This window comes from Chiloscyllium plagiosum, chromosome 24, assembly GCF_004010195.1.
Source record: "Chiloscyllium plagiosum isolate BGI_BamShark_2017 chromosome 24, ASM401019v2, whole genome shotgun sequence".
Taxonomy (NCBI): Eukaryota; Metazoa; Chordata; class Chondrichthyes; order Orectolobiformes; family Hemiscylliidae; genus Chiloscyllium; species Chiloscyllium plagiosum.
In genome coordinates this window covers 9,823,711-9,843,953 of record NC_057733.1, presented here as the reverse complement: position 1 = coordinate 9,843,953, position 20,243 = coordinate 9,823,711, and positions in this window count along the sequence as shown.

Genomic DNA, 20,243 nt, shown 5'->3' with positions numbered 1-20,243 from the left:
CCCTCCTGGCACTTTCCCCTGCCACCGCAGGAACTGTAAAACCTGCGCCCACACCTCCTCCCTCACCTCTATCCAAGGCCCTAAAGGAGCCTTCCACATCCATCAAAGTTTTACCTGCACATCCACTAATATCATTTATTGTATCCGTTGCTCCCGATGCAGTCTCCTCTACAATCGGGAGACTGGGCGCCTCCTAGCAGAGCGCTTTAGGGAACATCTCCGAGACACCTGCACCAATCAACCCCACCGCCCTGTGGCCCAACATTTCAACTCCCCCTCCCACTCTGCCGAGGACATGGAGGTCCAGACGCCTGGAGGAAGAACACCTCATCTTCCGCCTCGGAACACTTCAACTCCAGGTCATCAATGTGGACAGTTCCCTCATTTCCCTTCCTCCACCTCACCCTAGTTCCAAACTTCCAGCTCAGCACTGTCCCCATAACTTCTCCGGACTTGTCCCACCTGCCTATCTCCTTTTCCACCTATCCACTCCACCCTCTCCTCCCTGACCTATCACCTTCATCCCCTCCCCCACTCACCTATTGTACTCCATGCTACTTTCTCCCCACCCCCACCCTCCTCTAGCTTATCTCTCCATGCTTCAGGCTCTCTGCCTTTATTCCTGATGAAGGGCTTTTGCCCGAAACGTCGATTTCAAAGCTCCTTGGATGCTGCCTGAACTGCTGTGCTCTTCCAGCACCACTGATCCAGAATCTGGTTTCCAGCATCTGCAGTCATTGTTTTTACCTTGGAGCAAGAGTAGGCTATTCAGCCCTTCAAGCCTGCTACACCATTTCAATAGTATCATATGATCTCATCTTCAACTGCACTTTCCTGCCTGCTCTCCATTACCCTTCAACCCACTACTAAATAAAAATTCTGTGTATCTTCTCCTTAAATTTACTCAATCGTCCAGCATCAACAGTACTCTGGAGTAGTGAACTCCATCGATTCAAGACCCTTTGAGAGAAGTAATTCCTCCTCATCTCTGTTTTAAATCTGCCATCCCTTATCTTTGCTGCGTTCTGAGATGAACTCAGGATTCATTGCCTCAGTTAGATCTGGTAATAGATTGCAAATCATTGTCTCTTTCCGAAGGTCATGAAAGCAAAACAGAAAATAACTATCTTCTTTCCCTTTACAAAAACAAATGGTTTCGACTTTGAAGTGTGTCTGTCAGTTTGAGGACATTTGTAAGGACATTAGTTATGTTAGTACGTGTCCCAAAACTATGTCTCCACTGTGTTTGCCAATTTCCAGCAACTCTCAATAACAAGTCTGTCTTGCTATGAATCTTGTGGACTACGGAGATGTTTAAGACCATTCCAGGAAGCAGTCAGATCTTTATCGCTCAGTCAAGGCAGACCTTGAATCCAAATCGCAGCCCACACGTTAGTACACAAGCCAGCATTGTGCCCAGTCCTCCTCATATGCTCAAAACAAATATCAGAAGGGTCTTGCTATTCATGCAACAGGAGATCAAACACAGCAGTAATTCTGTGATCCTACATTCTTAGCAAAGAGTTGTACGGGCAAGAACTGCTTGTCCAAATGTCAGGGCTGGCCTGAAACAGCACAGTGCCCAATTTGTTCACAGTGTGAATACGGCTGTTCACCAGGACTGGGCAATCTCTCCTAGCCTCCTGCACCTGTCAGTTATCTTTCATCATAGAATTCCTACAGCGTGGAAGGAGGCCATTCGGTCTACTGAGTCTGCACTGACCATCCGAAGAGCACTCCCCTCCCCCAACATCCCCGTAACCCTGCATTTCTCATGGCCAATCCACCTAACCTGCACATCTTGGGATTATCGATGGGAACCCACACAGACATGGGGAGAATGTGCAAACTCCAGACAGACTGGTATCAAACCCGGGTCCCTGGCGCTGTGAAGGAAAGGTGCTAACCACTGAGCCACTGTGGAGATATGTCAAATACTGAAACTATACAATATCATACATATCAGTATCTAGATTGCCACTAGTCCAAATTAAATGAATGAATAAAAGACAGTAAAAATGCTTGCTTTTCAAGCTAAAGTTCTGGCTCTTACTCTGTCAAACTGGATCATACAGCTGCATGTCTGTACAAATCACAATTAAGGACGAGGCCAAGTTTGTATCATGAAGTCCGAACTGACCATTCTCAGATTGGTTTTGGATTTGAATGAATTTTGATGCAGATTAAAAGGTTGATGTTCTTTTACAGCATGGGGGTAGCATAGTGATAATTGTCACAGGACTAGTGATCCCAAACCCCAGTCTAATAATCTATGGGCGCATATTTGAATCTCACTGTGGCAGATGGTGAAATTTGAATCCATTAACAATCTGGAATTAAAGGCTGGCCTAATGATAACCACTGTTGATTGTTTCAAAACCAAAACTAATGCCCTTTAAGGATGGAAATCTGTCATCCTTACCTGGTCTAGCCTAAGTACGACTTCAGACCCAAACCAATGTGGCTGACACTTACCTGCCTCTGACCAATTAGCAATGGGCAATAAATACTGGCCTAGCCAGAGATGCTCCTATCTCGTGAATAAATAAAGAAAAGTTTTGTTTTCAGAGCAAACAAGACGAAGACAAACGTATAGTTTTGACTCGTTTGATTCCTGGTAAATGAATGTGGACAGGTGAGAAGCATTGTTAGAGTAGATTCAACAATCTAACATTGACTTACCTAATAAGAAATCTACTGTGGGTGCTATTATTTCACCATAGAGTGTATGAAATAATTTATTCAATGTAGAAAACAAATCAGGATTGGTGAAATCAGGTTCGTCTGACGATTCTCTGGGCCTACCCAGTGAATGCATACTATACTGAATTCAATTTCTTTTTGTATATGACAATAACTCATTGGAGCGAGAATCGTTATAAGGGAATGACATAAGTCTCACTGCCCATGGTATAAACCATCACATAGGAATTCTCAATCATTATACGATCACATTCAATTCAATTTGTTTCAGGGATTTGGCTGTCGCTGGTGAGACCAGCATTTGCAGCTATCCCCACTTGCCCTCAAACCGAGCTAACAGGGAGGGAAAAAAGAACAAAATACCCAGAAAATGAACAAGTGAAAGTTCTATTGAAAAGTAGAATCTACAAAAACATAGAAAATAGGAGCAGGGGTAGAGAATTCAATCCTTTGAGCCTACTCCACCATTCAGTATGCTGATGGCTTATCTTAATGCCGTGTTCTCGTTTTCTTCCCATATCTCTAGGATGCTTTAAAATCTAAAATGAAATCTAAAATGTGTTGGTATATATTGGCCTTCACAACTTCTGTGGAAGAGAATTCCAAACATTCATGATCCTTTCAGTGAAAAAATGTTTCCTCATCTTATTTCTAAATGGTTTACTCTGAATACTGAGACTGAGTCCCCAACTTGGGAAAACATCCTCCCTGCATCCAGTCCTTCCAGCCCTGCTAGAATGTTATATGCTTCAATCATCTTTCTAGCTGTAGTGAATATAGGCCCTGTTGAACCAATCCCTACTCAGAGGACAGTCCTACAATCCCTGGTATCAACAGAGTGAACCTCTACTACATTCCCTCGATGGCAAGTACATCCTTTCTTAGCAGGGAGATAAAATTACATGCAATACTTCAGGTGTGGTCTCACCATTGCCCTGTGTAAGTACAGTGATTATTCCCTACTTCTGAACTCAAATCCTCTTACAATGAAGGCCTATACACCATTTGCCTTCCTACTGCTTGCTACATCTGCCTGTCTACATTCACAAAGTCAGAGTCATACCCTTCCTGTCCAACCAGTTCATGCCAACCATAATCCCATTGATTTGTGAATAGGGTGCCTTTGTACACCACTCTTCCCAACATTTCAACATTTTAATAATACTCTTCCTTTCAATTTTTTTTTCTCTCCAGAGTGCACAACTTTACATTTAGTCACATTATACTGTATCTGCCATGTGTTTTTCCCTCATCCAGCTTGTCTGAACCGTCTTGAAGCCTCCTTGCAGCCTCATCACAACTGGCAATCCCACCCTGTTTCATGTCACCTGCAAACTTGGAAATGTTGCATTTGCTTTCCTCATCCAAGACATTTACATATGTCAAGAATAGCTGGGATTCCAGCACTGATCGCTGCAGTACCCCATTAGTCACTGCCTGACACTTGGAAAAAGACCTATTTATTCCCATTCAGTTTGCACTCTCTCCATCTGTCAACCGATTCCCAATCCATTGCAAAACTTTACCCCTTCTCCCACATGCATTAACTTTGCTCATTAACCTCTTATGAGAGTTCCTATCAAAAGCCTTCTGAACTTACAGATACATCAAATCCACTAACTTTCCCTTATCTATTATATTTGTTATATGCCCAAAAAATTCCAGTAGATCTGTTAACCATGATTTCATAATCCCTGGCTTTGTCCAACCCTGTTAATGCTTTCCAAATGTTCTGTTATCGTGTCTTTTATAATTGACTTCAGCATTGTCCCACGACTGATGTTAGGCTAACTGGTCTGTAATTTTCTGGTTCTTTCTCTCTCACTCGCTTTGTAAATAGCAGAATTATATTTGCCATCCTCCAATCTATATGAACTGCCCCAAAATCCAAAGAATTTTGGAAGATGACCACCAAAGCATCAAATATTTCCCGGGACACTTCCATTAGTACTCTGGGATGTAGATTATCAGACCCTAGATATTTGTCAGCCTTCAACCTCACTAATTTCCCCAGCACCATTCTCTAAGGGGTGGCACGGTGGCTCAGTGGTTAGCACTGGTGCCTCACAGTGCTAGGGACCTAGGTTCGATTCTAGCCTCGGGCGACTGTCTGTGTGGACGTTTGCATGTTCTCCCTGTGTCTGCATGGGATTCCTCCCATAATCCAAATCCAAAGGTGTGCAGGTTAGATGAATTGGCCATGCTAAATTCTCCATGGTGTTTAGGGATGTGTAGATTAGGGGGATTAGTCAGGGGTAAAAGTAGAGGAATTGGTTCGGGTAGGGTACACTTTGGAGGGATGGTGTGGACTTGTTGGGTCGAAGGGCCTGTTTCCACACTGTAGAGATTCTAATTCTTATTAATACATATTGCTTTCAATTCTGCCCTCTCACTATATCCTTGATTCCCCAATATTTCTGGGATGTTATTTGTGCTTTCTTTTGCAGAGACAGGACAAAAGGAAGTGTTCAATTCTTTTGCTATTTCTTTGCTCCCCTGATAATTTCCAGGCTTCAGCCTATAAGGGATCTATAATTGTCTTCGCTATATATAGAAGCTCTGACAGTCAGTTTCTATGTTACCTGCAATTTTACTCTCAAGCTCTATTTTCTCCTCCTCATTAAAGTTTTTGACTTCTTTTGCTGAGTTCTAATGCTCTCAATCCTCTCCCTTGTTCTTTTTCACAGCCAGAATTCTTGCACAGCGATCTTTATACATTATATTACTTTAGATAGTAGGGTCAGAGCCACCTAAAATGAGATACTGTAGCCTTATTATCACTATTTCTGTTGTGCTACAATTCTGAACATATCATTTTAGAGAGAATCTGAAGTCTTTGTAAAGGATCCAGGAAAGATTTACAGGAATAATGTTCCTCAGTTACATCTATAGATTGGGATGGTTGTCCTTAGGGAAGAGAAGGCTGTAAAGATATTTGATTGAGGTTTTCAAAATTACACGGGATCTGGATGGAGCAAAAGGAAACTGTGGCCATTGGCAAAAAAGTGAAGGCTTGAGCGCACCAATTGACGATATGTAGCAGAAGATCAAACAGCAACTTGATGAAAAGCCTTTTCTTTATTCATTTGCGGGATGAGGGCATCGCTGGCTGGGCCAGCATTTATTACCCATTCTTAATTGTCCAGAGAGCAGTTGAAAGTCAAACACATTGCTGCAGGTCTGGAGTCACATGTAGGCCAGACCAGGTAAGGATGGAAGATTTCCCTCCCTAAAGGACATTAGTGATCCAGATGGATTTTTCCAACATGGTCATCATCCGACTCTTAATTCCAGATATTTATCAAATTCGTATTCCAGCATCTGCCACAATGGAATCTGGTCCTGAATCCTCAAAACATTGCGTGGGTCTCTGGGATTAATAGTCTAGCGATAATGCCATGAGTCTGCCCCTCCCCTTTTACACAGGCAATGATCAGAATCTGGAATGTACTGAGGGCTGTTTCAATCCAAGATTTCAAATGTGAATTGGATAATTACCTAAAGAAGAAGAAAATTGGAGATATACAGAGTAAAGAAGAGGAACAGGACTAGCTAGATAGGTTGAATGGTCTGCTGTACACTATTACCATTGTCTGAATCTATGATTCAATGAGTATTCAAGATTTTACTTTCACATCTTCATTATGAATGCAAGACAAATCTTTTTTTTCCCTGTTCAGCCCAGTATTCTACTCCCAGTTTCCAGTGTCAGACTTAAAAGTAAATCAAAAACAAACTCAGCATTTACCCAGCAGGTTCTATCACAATGTGGCTTGAAACATTGATTTTTTTTTTTCTAAGTTTACCAATGCTGCATCACCTGAAATTTACTATTTTCCTGTTCTGGATGATTTACCACGAGGGTTTATGTACCCTAAACGTCCTCAGAGTTGGATGTGTAAACTTCGGACACAGCAACAAAGTTAAAAACACGCGCTCTCTGCTGATTGAACTGATTTGAGAGTAAGGGCTCAAAGTGCCAGTCAAAAGGTCTTGCATGACACATTTACATGTACTTAAATCGTGAATTTCCATTACATATGAAGAATATGCTTGGGGATTACTTAGACAACATCCCACTGTGTGTTCAGTGTAAATGGGGCTGGGTTTAAGTATAATCTGGTTGGGACCTGGAGCAATCTGGAAGGAAGCAGGTGCAGGTCGTACTATAAACTGGACTCTAGAGAGCCTTCCTGCATAAGCAGCAAACTCCTTTCTCCCTGGGCTTAATGCACCTGCAGCCTGTTCTCTCCAATGATCTTTCTTTCCCTCATCATATTGTACTCACAAGCTATTTTTCAAGTCATCTCCATCCATCACCAATTCATATCTTGCTGTCATCTTGCTGTCTCTCTCTCCCCATTTCTCTCTTTAATGTTCACCATCTATATTCTCAAATATATACTAACACTGTCACATACCTAATTCAATCAAATAACATGATTTGTTTAATTTTCATAGATCTTCTACATTTCTCCTGGGAGTGAGGAGGAATCACAGCTCAATTGTATTTAATTTAGGAGCCTCCCTTACAACTCATCAGTCACAAAGGATTGTGCACAACATCTATTTGCCCTGGATGCAAACTCAGTAACCCAGTTCCCAAAGGTAAAAAAAAAGGCAGTGTGTTGCCAAGGACAACTGCCCAGGCTGATAACGAGATAGGCCTCAGATGAAGCAAACTCATATTATAGTCAGATGTTTTTATTAACATGGACAGTGGTTTTATGACACCAAGCTGCCCAGGTACTCAACAGCAAAGAGTACAAGAGCAATGTCCTTCAGGATGTCCTTTTGTTCTTTAGGTAATGTCCACCATTGATTCCAGTAAACAGTAGAGACCATGCAGGTTAACACCTAACCTTTTATCAAGCAATAAACAAGATAGATCTGAAAACCTGCATTAGCAGAGCCTCACTCTATTATAATCTGATTAGTCATCAGGCAATAGATATGTTCAACTTTAGTTGCTGTTAAACAATATACACTACCAAGTATTTCTGGTTGGGTTTAATAATAGTTTTACTGATGTTGCCAGATATAGAGTTGGGAATTTTCCATCTACCAGCATAAAAGCTAAAACAGTGCAAGATAAATATTTAATGAAAGAATGAATAAATAATTTGATTTAAAGATCTGAAAAATCACTCAGTGCCCCAAGTACTCATCATAAAATATCGACATTCGGGCCCTCAGGCCTTTCACATTATTGATTTTTGATTGCTCTGGAAGGAATACAAATCATTTGTGTTTGTTTACTAGTGTCATAGGAAACATCAATTCGGTTCTCTAGCGTTTTTCAAGATGAAATTCCAGTCATATATTTGCGGCTTCACTATGACTGTAACACTGCTCAACTTTACCCCGGGCCTCAGCAACTGCTGAAACACACATTCATGCCTTTGTTCCCTCTGCACCAGGCTATTCCAAGGCACTGCTTGCTGGTCTCCCTCATTAAAATGTTAGGGCATCCCATTCACTGCTGCCCACACCATTACTCAGACCCAAATCACATTACAGTATTACTCTGGCTGTTTCATACAGCAATGGCCTGAAAGGGCAAAAGTGAGGACTGCAGACGTGGAGATCAAAGTCAAGATTAGAGTGGTGCTGGAAAAGCCCAGCAGGTCAGGCAGCATCTGAGGAACAGGAAAATCGACCTTTTGGGCAGGAGCCCTTCATCAGGAATTAATTTTCGAGGAGTGTTCTTTATGGAGGTGAGTATATAAAAGTTTGTTGTATTTGCAGTTTTTGTTGTTTGAAATGGTATAGAAATACTGTTTGTTGAGAGTATGAATTCTTCTTAGGATTTAGTACAGAAGGGGTCTTTGCAATTCTGAGAGAGTGTGGCCCTTAGTTGAGGCATAGCTGACTGTAGAGAGGTTAGGTGGTGGCGCATGGCTGTGAGTGTGGAGCTGAGGCTCCTGAAGGAGAACCATTGCTGGTGGTTTTGAATTTGCAGTCTGTACCGATTGTCCTGTTCAGATCCAAACTGTGCTGGTCTGAATGCAGTCCGGAGTCTATGTGGGATCAGTTGGTTTAGGGGTAAGCACTGAGGAAGCAAATGTGGCTGTGGTAGCGAGTCTGTTTCAGGTCATGGTTGAAGAGCTTCAGGGCAGAGGAGATGATCTGGGGGTTGCAGTGAAAAAGAGACTCACTGAGTTCTTTGTAGAGAGAGGAGAACTTCTTCAAGGTAGGCATCCTTGCAAGAGGATTCACAGTAAGGTTAAAATCAACTAGGCAAAAGTGAGGACTGCAGATGCTGGATATCAGAGTCAAGATTAGAGCGGTGCTGGAAAAGCACAGCAGTCACACAGCATCTGAGGAGCAGGAAAATCGACATTTCAGGCAGGAGCCCTTCATCAGCCCTCCCGATGAAGGGCTCCTTCCGAAAATGTCAATTTTCCTGCTCCTCAGATGCTGCCTGACCTGCTGTGCTTTTCCAGCACCGTTCTAATCTTGACAATGTCCTGAAAGAGTTAACTCAGAAGCTTTGCCATTGCATTGCCCACTGACATTAACTGACTGTTCCTGGGAGGGGCTAATCAGTTCTAGGTTGGTCAGCCTGTTGTTGGTTATGAATCAGTTTTATAGTCTACAGCCTTGTTACTAGGCCGAGAGTGAGTTACTATCTCTGGAGATAATAATATTTCTTATCTATTGTCAAGGGAAGGTGATGGCCTCATGGTATAATTGCTGGGCTGTTAATCCTGAGACCAAATAATGTTCTGGGAATCTGGGTTCGAATCCTGCCATGGAGGATGGTGGAATTTGAATTTGATAATAACCTGGAAATAAGAGTCTAATGATGACCATTGCCAATTGTTAGCAAAAACCCATCTGGTTCACTAATGTCCTTTAGGAAAGGAAACTGCTGTCACCTGGCCTACATGTGACTCCAGACCCACAGTGATGTGGTTGACTCTTGCCCTCCAGGAGACACATGCTGATCTAGCCAGTGATGCTCACATCCTGTGAGTGAATTAAAAAGAAAACAAGCCTTAACAAACCCTCCCTGATGAATGAGAGATCCCACACTATACAGGTCCCTCACCATTCCCTGAAAACAGCCGATCACGTGCAAGTTCAAAGCAGCTGTCACCTTCACAGTGACCAGGAGAGGATGGCCTCCTACTGCCACATTCCTTAGGTCCCACCCCAGCATCCAGCAGAGCACCCTGGGAAATATGTCCAGGAATATACAGAGCCTGCACTAACACAGCACCTCGCTCCTCTGCAGGAAATGGAGTCAGGGCTTCCTGCTGACATCCACTTCCTGTTGACACCCCCCCCACCCCGCTTCCTGTGGGGCATTGCTGCTCCAAGATTTCCCTGAGGTGAGCGTCCCTCAGCCTCTGTTGGGGCCTGTTTTGCTGCTCTTGGGTTTGCCTTTTGCCTCTAGTCCTCCTGCATTCATCTTTGCCTCTGGGGAAGGCAACCCCAGGGATTGATTCTCCCCCAATGGCTGATCGGCAAGAAATGTCCCTTGTTGGAAGCATAAGGAGTGCGTGTGTGTGCACTAAACCTGGTGAAGGTGCCATGCTGGCTGAACGACCAACACATTTCACCAAAACGGGAGAATCTTTTCCCATGTCAGGCATACATCAACTATAAAGCCTACCATTGCATTCAATGGAGTCTATCACAATACTTACACAACAGCTGAAGTGACAGTCTCCATTTCCCACAACACCCTTGGAAGGTGCAAAATTCATGACTCAGCTTTGGCCAGTATTCATCACCTTTTAAGTCGTTGTTGTTGACTTCAGTATCATTGGAATGCCAATATTCAATTTAAAGGGAGCAATGGATCGGTGGAAAACACCAATGACCGGTATTTGAAATCGAAACACATCCACTCTGCACATGTTGGAATGGACTTTGAAATAATCGCACATTAACTGAAGCTGCAGTTTGTAAACACATGCTTCATGTATTTGGTCCCACAATATCCAAGCTGAATGCCTGCTGGATATGGTTCCAGCATTTTTGTCAAACTGACACTGACTCTGGATGTTGTTCCAGCCCTTTTCCAATTGCAGTTAGTATCTAGTGAATGCCAAGTGATGGCAGGAATCACAGCTCACAACAGGCATGATCAGCACCCAGTCCACCTCATCTCTAGGTCACCTCCTATTGAGCTGGCAGGTCATGTTACAGTTATATAGGACTTTGGTTCAGCCACATTTGGAATATTGCATACAGTTCTGGTCACCATATTACCAGAAGGAAGTGGATGCTTTGGATAGGGTACAGAGGAAGTTGACCAGCACATTACCTGGTATGGAGAGCACTAGCTATGAAGAGAGGTTGAGTAGATTAGGATTAGTTTCATTAGAAAGACAGAGGTTGAGGGGTCGGGGTGGGGGGGAGACGTGGGGGTGCCTGATTGAGGTATAGACAGGGTGGATAGCAAGAAGCTTTTTCCCAGAGTGGGGGCCTCAATTACTAGGGGTCACGAGTTCAAGGTGAGAAAGGAAAAGTTTAAGGGAGATATGCGCGGAAAGTACTTTACGCAGAGGGTGGTGGGTACCTGGAACATGTTGCCAGCGGAGGTGGTAGAGGTGGGCACAAAAGTGTAATTTAAGATGTATTTAAACAGGTACATGAATGGGCAGGGAGCAGAAAGATAGACATGTTTAGAAAATAGGCGACAGGTTTAGATAGAGAATTTGGATCAGCGCAGTATTGGAGGGCCGAAGGGCCTTTTCCTGAGCTGTAATTGTCTTTGTTCTTTGTTCTTTGTTCCTCCAGAGTCTCCGGGTTGCGTTTTACTTTGCACAACCCTGACAGCCCATTTCCACCCCGACTCTGCCCCCCGCCGTGTGGAGGTCCACTATTAACAAAGAACAACAGCAGGCCACTCAGCCCTTTGAACATGCTCTGCTATTCAATATGATCTTGGCTGATCTGATTTTTAACCTCAACTCTATAATCCTGTATATCGCTAATAACCAGTCATTCCCTTGTTCATCAAGAATCTACCTACATCTGTCTTAAAAATATAGAAAGATTCTGCATCCTTTGCTTTTGAGGAAGGAAAAGACTCACATCCCTCTGAGGGGGAAAAAGTGTTTAATTACTTCTGTTTGAAATGGGTGATTCCTTATCTTTAAACTATGACTGCTAATTCTGGATTCTCCTACAAGAGGAAACATCCTTTCCACAGCCACCTGGTCAAGACCCCTTAGGATCTTATCTGTTTCAATTCAGTCACCTCTGACTTTTCGAAACACCAGACGATGCTGGCCTAACCTGTCTAGCTTTTCCTTATAAGGCAGTCTGCTCATTCCAGCTATTACTCTATTAAACCTTCTCTGAACTGCTTCCCACGCATTAACATCTATAACTATGGTGACTAGTCCTCGATACAGTACTCCAGATGCAGTCTCACCAAAGCCCTGTATAACTGAAGTATAACCTCTCTGCTCTTGCAATTAATTCCTCTCACAATAAAACATAATATTCCAATAGTTACCTGATCACTTGCTGTACCTGCATACTAACCTCCTGCAACTCATGCATGAGGACTCCCAGATCCCTTTGCATTTCAGAGCTCTACAACCTCGCACCATTTAGATTTTTTAATATTCTTTCTCGCACAATGGACAACTTCACATTTTTCCACAGTATTTTCTGTTTGCCAAATATTTGCCCACTCACTTAACCTATCTATATCCCTTTGTAGACTCCTTATGTCCTCTACATAACTCCCTCTCCTCTAACTCCCTCTCCTACCTTGCTTTGTGTCATTAGTAAATTTAACTACCACACCTTCAGCTCCTTTATCCAAATCATTTACATAAATTGTAAGGAGTTAAGGCCCCAGCACTGACTCCTGTGGCTCCCCACTCATTACATCATTACCAGCCTGACAAAAACCCATTTACAGTCTGCTCTCTGCTTCCTGCTAGCCAGTCAATCTTCTATCCATGTCAATATAATTTCCACAACACCATGAGCTGTTATTTTCTACAATAACCTTCAATGTGACACTATATCAAATGCCTTATGGAAATCTAAGTACAGAACCTCTATTAGTACTCCTTTATCCTCAACACAATTTACTTTTTCAAAGGACTCCTCCTGTTCCCTGGATGCTGCCTGACCTGCTGTGCTGTTCCAGCAATAAAGTTTCAACACTATATCAAATGCCTTATGGCAATCTAAGTACAGAACCTCTATTAGTACTCCTTTATCCTCAACACAATTTACTTTTTCAAAGGACTCCAATAGATTTCAACTTTCCCTCCAATTATCCTCTTTGTCCCTTAAGCCCCCAACATTACACCTTGTTGATGCCAATTGTAGTCCCTAAGCTGCCCTATCGAGGCCATAGTGACACTCACTGCCAAAAAATCTGTCCTTATCCTTAATGATTAACACACAGACCATCAGGAATGTCTTTGCCCCAGACCTCTGACCACCTCCACATGTGGCCACTAGAAACGACTGACCAGACCCCTAACTGTTGTCATGGCAGCTTTCTGATTAACAACCTGATTCCCGTGACTGTTTGCCACGGCATTACGGGACTAACCATTGACGATTGCCTGGACTGTAGCCAAGCAGATCTCCTGACTGGACTGCCCCGAGTGAGTGACTGACCATGGCTAAAGCACCTGCATTGTGTGCGAACTGCGCACGTGACTGGTGACACCAAGACCCTCGACTTGCAGCAGCACCCCCTGCACTGGACTGAAGACTAAACCCTTCCCCCCGCCCCCCCACACACCTTTGTTCTGACTTGACCATTTTGTTGAATGCACGCACAGTGTGTTTGCCGTGTGGGCAGTTGGCACATGCTGCGGGTGCTAGACTGATGTGCCAATCAGCAAGATGTTGCTCTTGCTCTGGACAGATCCCAACTAACAAGCAGTCTCCTGTTTGCCTGTATAAAGGAGCACATGAATAAAGCTGTACTGAGAGCCGTTAGGCTCTGACAACATACTAACAGGAACAGCACTGTATGGCAAGTCAATACTGCAAGCATTCAAGTAGGTGCTATGTGAGCAAGAGCCAAGAGGGCAAGCATAAGGCTCTGAGATGTGGCCTATCTCTGTATGCAAAGTGTCCTTGCTGCAGCATTGTAATGCTAATTGCTGGAATGCCCTGCAATGAAGATCTGTGGTGCTGTAAGAATTCTGATGTGTTTGTAATTATCTCATGTGAATCTCCACAGAGACAGGGTGAGTGCGACCAGTGCTAATGGATCGTGCCTATGACGCTGTTACATTGTAACCAAGATGGAGGCTTTTTGCAGTCAAAAGTAAGATGACGTCACCAGGTTCCTGCTCAGACTTCCAGACAGAGAATTCCCAGCATCCAGTTTGCTCAAAGTAGGTGGTAAGTTAGGAAGCTGCATGTTAATGAGGTGAGATGTGTAGTTTATTTGGTTGCTAACAGACAATAATCCCCTGTAACTAGCAACTCACCATGGCCTAGAGGGAATTACACCTCAACATCCAGGAATTAGTTAAAAGACAAAGCCAGTTGCTCCCAAAATTGAAATATAGACCTTACCAGACCTCTCCTGTGATTTTGACAAATTTCCTGCCATATTTAATGTCAACCAGGTTTTACCTAGTTGATTTTAACCCTATAAGATGTCAGCCAGAGTATCCCACACTATAATATCTTGGATGTTATATATGTAGACTTGCAGAAAGCATTTGATACAGTGCCACATGGGAGGTTGGTTAGCAAATTAGAAATGTTTGGGATTGATGGGTCCTTGGCAGCAAGGATTAGAAATTGGCTAAAAGATAGGAAACAGAGGATAGGTATAGATAAGTATTTCTTAGATTGAAGACAAGTTGAAAGTAGTGTTCCTCATGGTTCATTGTTGGGACCCTTGCTTTTTTTGATTTATATAAAATGGGTGTTGTTAGGAAAAATCTTGAATATTGCAGATGATACTAAATCAGGGAGACTAGTCAATTGTGAGGATGATGCTGAGTGGCCTCAGAGGGACATTGACATTTTCATCAAATGAGCAGACACTTGGCAGATGAATTTAAATGCAGAGAAATTTGAGGTAATGCTTTTGGTGGAAGAAATATGAAGAGACAATACAGGCTCACTGGTACAAAGTTTGAGGGACCTACAGGAGCAGAGGGTGGTTGGGGTTCACGTGCATGATTCTCTGAAGGTAGCCAGGCAAGTTGAAACAGTTGTTAAGGTTTATCCTTGGGTTTATACTTAGAGACACAGAGTATAAAAGCAAGGAAGTGATGCTACACCTGTACAAATCATTGGTCAGACCATATTTGAAGCATTGTTAGTGAGTTTTGAGAAGATTTGTAACTCATGTTGAGGTTCTGGATGTAGGTTTGCTTGCTGAGCTGGAAGGTTCATTTTCAGACGTTTCATCACCATAATAGGTAACATCTTCAGTGAGCCTCTAGATGAAGCGCTGGTGATGTAACCCACTTTCTATTTATGTGTTTGGGTTTCTTAGGTTGGTTATGTCATTTCCTGTGGTGACATAATTTCCAAGGCGATGTCATTTCCTGTTCTTTTTCTCAGGGGATGATAAATGGCATCCAAGTCAATGTGTTTGTTGATAGAGTTCTGGTTGGAATGCCATGCTTCATCAACTAGCCACAAAAAGGCATGGCCCACTCTCACTAGTATCCACATCAATTAGCCACAAAAAGACATGACCCACTCCCATTAGTATCCTCACATACAGATGAGGAAGGACACCACTTCGACTGGGACAACACATCCATCCTAGGACAAGCCAAACAGAGACATGCATGAGAATTCCTAGAAGCCTGACATTCCAACTGGAACTCTATCAACAAACATATTGACTTGGATCCCATTTACCATCCCCTGAGAAAGAGAACATGAATTGACATCACCATAGGAAATGATGTCACCACAGGAAATGACATCACCAACCCAAGGAAACCCAAACACACAAATAAAAAGCAGGCTACATCACCAGTGCTTCATCCAGCGGCTCACTGAACATGTTACTTAGTATGGTAACGAAACATCTGAAAACAAACCTTCCAGCTCAGCGAGCAAACCTACATTGTTGGAGCATTGTGTTCAATTCTGGGCAACGTATTTAAAGAAGGATGTTAATGCCCTGGAGAGAGTGCAAAGGATATTTATTAGAATGGTACAAAGAATTAGGGATTTTAAATACAAGGAAAGAGTAGAGAAACTGAGATTATTCTCGTTGGTGCAGAGAAGATTAAGAGGTGATCTTATTGAGGTGTTCAAAATGATGAGCAATTTTGACAGGGTAACGAAGGATATTCTGTTCCCACTAGTTGCAAGTGGGAACTAGAAGTCACAATTTCAAGATGGTCAGCAAGAAAGCTAGGAGTGAGATGAAGAGAAACCTCTTTACTCAGAGAATTGTTAAACATTTGGAATGCGTAACCTGGGAGAATGATGGAAGTGAATTCCATACAAGGTTCCATAAGAGAGCTGGATATATATTTGAGTGATGAATTTAGAGGGTTAGAGGGATAGAGCTGGAGAATGGGTTGAGCTGGGCAGCAGTTTCAGGAGCCGGTACAGACGCAATGGTTCAAATAACCTTCCTGTTTACTGTAATATTCAATGATTCTATTGGGCGAACGCTTCCTTCTACTCACCTGCAGTTGTGTTATCTGCTCTGTGTACAAGAGAGAAAACGCTTAACTCCAAGACAGAGAGAGGAGTGGCAATAGGTAAGCACAAATAGACTCACTCAGATGTAAATGAAGATGCGTTCTGGATATAAATGGCTAGTCTGTGTCCCACATAGTCAATGATAGAGACATAGGAGGTCACAGGTTATGACAGAATTGCTCACACTCATTTCCTCACTCAATTTCATCAATGACTGAAATGCTACCAGACTGAATCAGAGATTCGCTGATTCTCTGATAGACTAATAGGAAAAATTGTGCCTTTCCCATAAATCTTTTCCTGCCTGGGAAACAGCAGTATATGCATAAGGACAATTCCTCGGGGTGTCAATGTTTCTAGTTTCTTTACCCACATTCCCACAAGATCTCCCAACATTGAGATGAACTTCCCCACCCAATTCGGCCACAATTCATAGCATAGCACACATTGCTCAGTGTTAGATTCCATCCATAGCAATTCATCTAATAGAAGTAAGTATTTAATACAGTCTCCTGTTAATAAGGAAGTGTTTGCTATATGTACAATTGAAGATAGCCTGACCATTCTATTTTTTAAAATTTAATTTAAATTTTAATCTACCTAAATAAACAATGGATACTCAAACAAATATTTCAAAATCATAATCATGGTTCTGTATAAATTTCTTAGTAGTATAAAGTGTTTTAGTTCCAACAGTGTTCCAAGATCAAGGCTGTCATTACTGACCTCAGCTTTATGAGCCATCATGTTTGTCATGGTCTGCCTTTTAACCCACAATGCCTAAGAAATGACTTGCTGCTCTCAGTGGATCTACAAAAGAGCTGCTACTGATTATTGCAAAATCTTATAAGAGGCAGAATTCTTAATTTATCATCATTGTTGATTTTGCAAAATTTAGCTTGCAATAAACAATTTAACAGATGCAAGGCCACATAAATCTCCAATACCAGCTATGATACACTGAAGAATTCAGGTCCTGGCAAAATTTCAGATTTTCATTCTACTAAATTCTGCTTTAAATCCAATGCCTGGATTAATTTGGTTGCTTTCTTGACAAGGGGATGCACTGTTATTGAAGTCACAATTGTGCAGCAGTGCAGGTGCTCAAATTTCTGTGGAGAAAGTTAAAAATCACACAACACCAGGTTATATTTGAAAAGTACAAGCTTTTGGAGTGCTGCTTCTTCATCTGGTAACTCCCTGACGAAGGAGCAGCATCCCGAAAGCTTGTACTTCCAATTAAACCTGTTGGACTATAACCTGGTGTTGAGTGATTTTTAACTTTGTCCACCCCAGCCTAACACCGGCACCTCCACATCAAACTTCAGTGGGTCTTGCTTGAGAGTTGGTTGGGTTTTCACTTGCTGAGTCACAACTCAACTGCATATAAACATACTCATGTGACAGTGAAGCCACGGAGAAGTGTGTAGAGGAGTACACTCCCGACAAAACTCTAGTCTGTTGGACACAGATGATGACTGTAGAGCTATACATCAGAAGGAAACAGCTAGCAGTCCCTAAACAACTGACCATGCACTCTACACAGTAGGGAAGGTGGAAGGGTCCAATCCAATTGAGAGGGTATTGAAACCGTGGTAGGGAACTGAGAGGGTGTGTGCCACGGTGACAGTCATTGTCCTCATGAAGCTTCATGTAAAGCTCCCAAATGAACCAATCAGACTGTGACTATGTCCAGTCAGACCTTTGATGTCAACTTTTTTGCCACCTGAGGGAAGATAACTTATATTCTATTCATGTCCGAACGGTGTATCACTGATCTTCATCAGTCTGCCCAAAGTGATGTGGCACTGGAGCAGGAGATAGTGATGGGGGTAGCGATATGGAACAGGGAGCATCACTGAAATGCCCCACACCCACTTTTCCTCACTCATTTTCTCCTCACCCATTGGTTAGATCTGCCCCTGGACTGGTACGGGTGGGCCAGTGTTTGCCCGCTCCCTCAGAGTTCCAAACATCAAAGTGCTTAAAGTATCAAACAATCTCAACAGTCTGAGCAGGAACCTGAGTCTCCTGCCTCTGTCACTGCTGACATAACACCAGTTCCGTTCATGTGGAAGAGAAGGCCGGCTATGTTGTTAAAATCACAATTTAACGATATGCACACGGCTGTTTGATGAAATGTTAAGGCTTTTTTTTAAGTAATGTCACCTGAAACTTAATTTTTAACTTCATTTCCACATTTTATCCTTTGTGTCCCGAGGACCAACATTTTCACTTGTTTGACCAACTTTTCACAAAGCACCAGGACACATTGGGCAGATGTGTAATGTGCGAGTGGCTAGTCAGTGGACAGGTTATTGTGAAGGGAGGCAGTGGGAGATCACTGTGGGATTGCTTCACATTAGGTGACCGTTGTAACAATGTATTGTCTCCTGATTTGTTTGGAAAAGAGATTTTAAGACAAAGGTGACGAACCCTTGTTTTGGATCCAATAACATAAACAGCTTGTGAGGCCTTGGGTATTTTTTAAAACTTGGAAAAATAGAAGCAGCCTGAATGGGTCGGGTCAAGCTCCCACAAAACCAGGAATTTTAGTTTTAGTTTCTCAGTAGCGGTTGTTGCTGGGTCTTGAAGCTGACAGGAAACTATAGCACATCTCTCCCTCCTACTCTCTCTCACAGAGTTTACTCTTGATGTTTTACCTCCTGCTGGTAGAATGACACGTGAGACAATCTGTTTGGCTGAACTTGCCTTTGCCAAGGCTGTGTTTATGGGATGTTACTCTTTTGGAACAGTTAATGTTTAGTAGTTAAATAATCTCTTACTTGGTTAAGTTTTCTAATAGAATAAAGTTATTCCAATTTCTTCTTTCTTTTATTGTATTTTAACTATGGTGAGTTAATAAAATGTGTTTTGCATTAAATCTAGTAGTTTGACCATTCGAACTGCATGCAGAACACAATGCCTGGTACCTGCCTTTCAAATATGAAAACATTAGGGTCGAGGCTCTCTTAATGTAATTTGAGAGGTTTTGATCTCCTCCTTAACACCGCCCACATCATTAGACCTTCCTTCGCCAGCAGCAATGTAACAGATTGGTTCCATGATGGGTGCCCAACTTCATCTTTCTCCTCAACTCTTCATTTGTTACGTTCTCTTCATTCGAATATAACTTATGTGCACTTTGTCTGAGCGAGCGTTTACTCGATTGATTCCTGAGATTTGAGTGCTGCTCAAAAAGGGAGAAATTGAGGACATTTTCTGGAGGTTTATAGAAGCAGGAGAGCTAAGCTCACTGAAGTATATAACAATTATAAAGGCTTAGCAGTGATGATCTCGAGAGGCTGTTACCAGGGACACCATCACACAAATTGGCTAAAGAACTACAGCAGAAACTGAAACACCTGATCAGCGGATCTAGACACACTATACAATCAACACAGGAATTCTTGGACATCATCAGAAATATACACATAGACAAGGAAGAAACCATGGTCTCATTCGATGTAACGGCACTGTTCACCTCTATCGACAAAACCCTAGCCAGAGAAACAATACCAACCTGCTACGGACAGCTGGAACTAACAACTGGAAGCGGCAGATTCAAACCACTACAAATGCCGGAGGAAAGATCACAGAAGCACTTCACAGGAGGCTCCCAAGCACTGAGGATGTCACCTAGACAGGGGACGAAACATCTGCAACACAAATTCCCAGCTCGGCGAACAAAACCGTAAATTCTAGAATGAGAGACGAGAACTCACTCATTGAAGACTGGGTGGAGATGTTTCTTCGCTCAAATGTTTATGAATCATTAGCACTCTCCCCCCACCCAGAGGGCTGTGAATATTCAATCACTGAGCAGATTCAATACCGTGATCAATGGTTATTCAGCATGATGGAGACCAAGGCCTGTATCAAAAACAGAAACTCAACATTTTGAG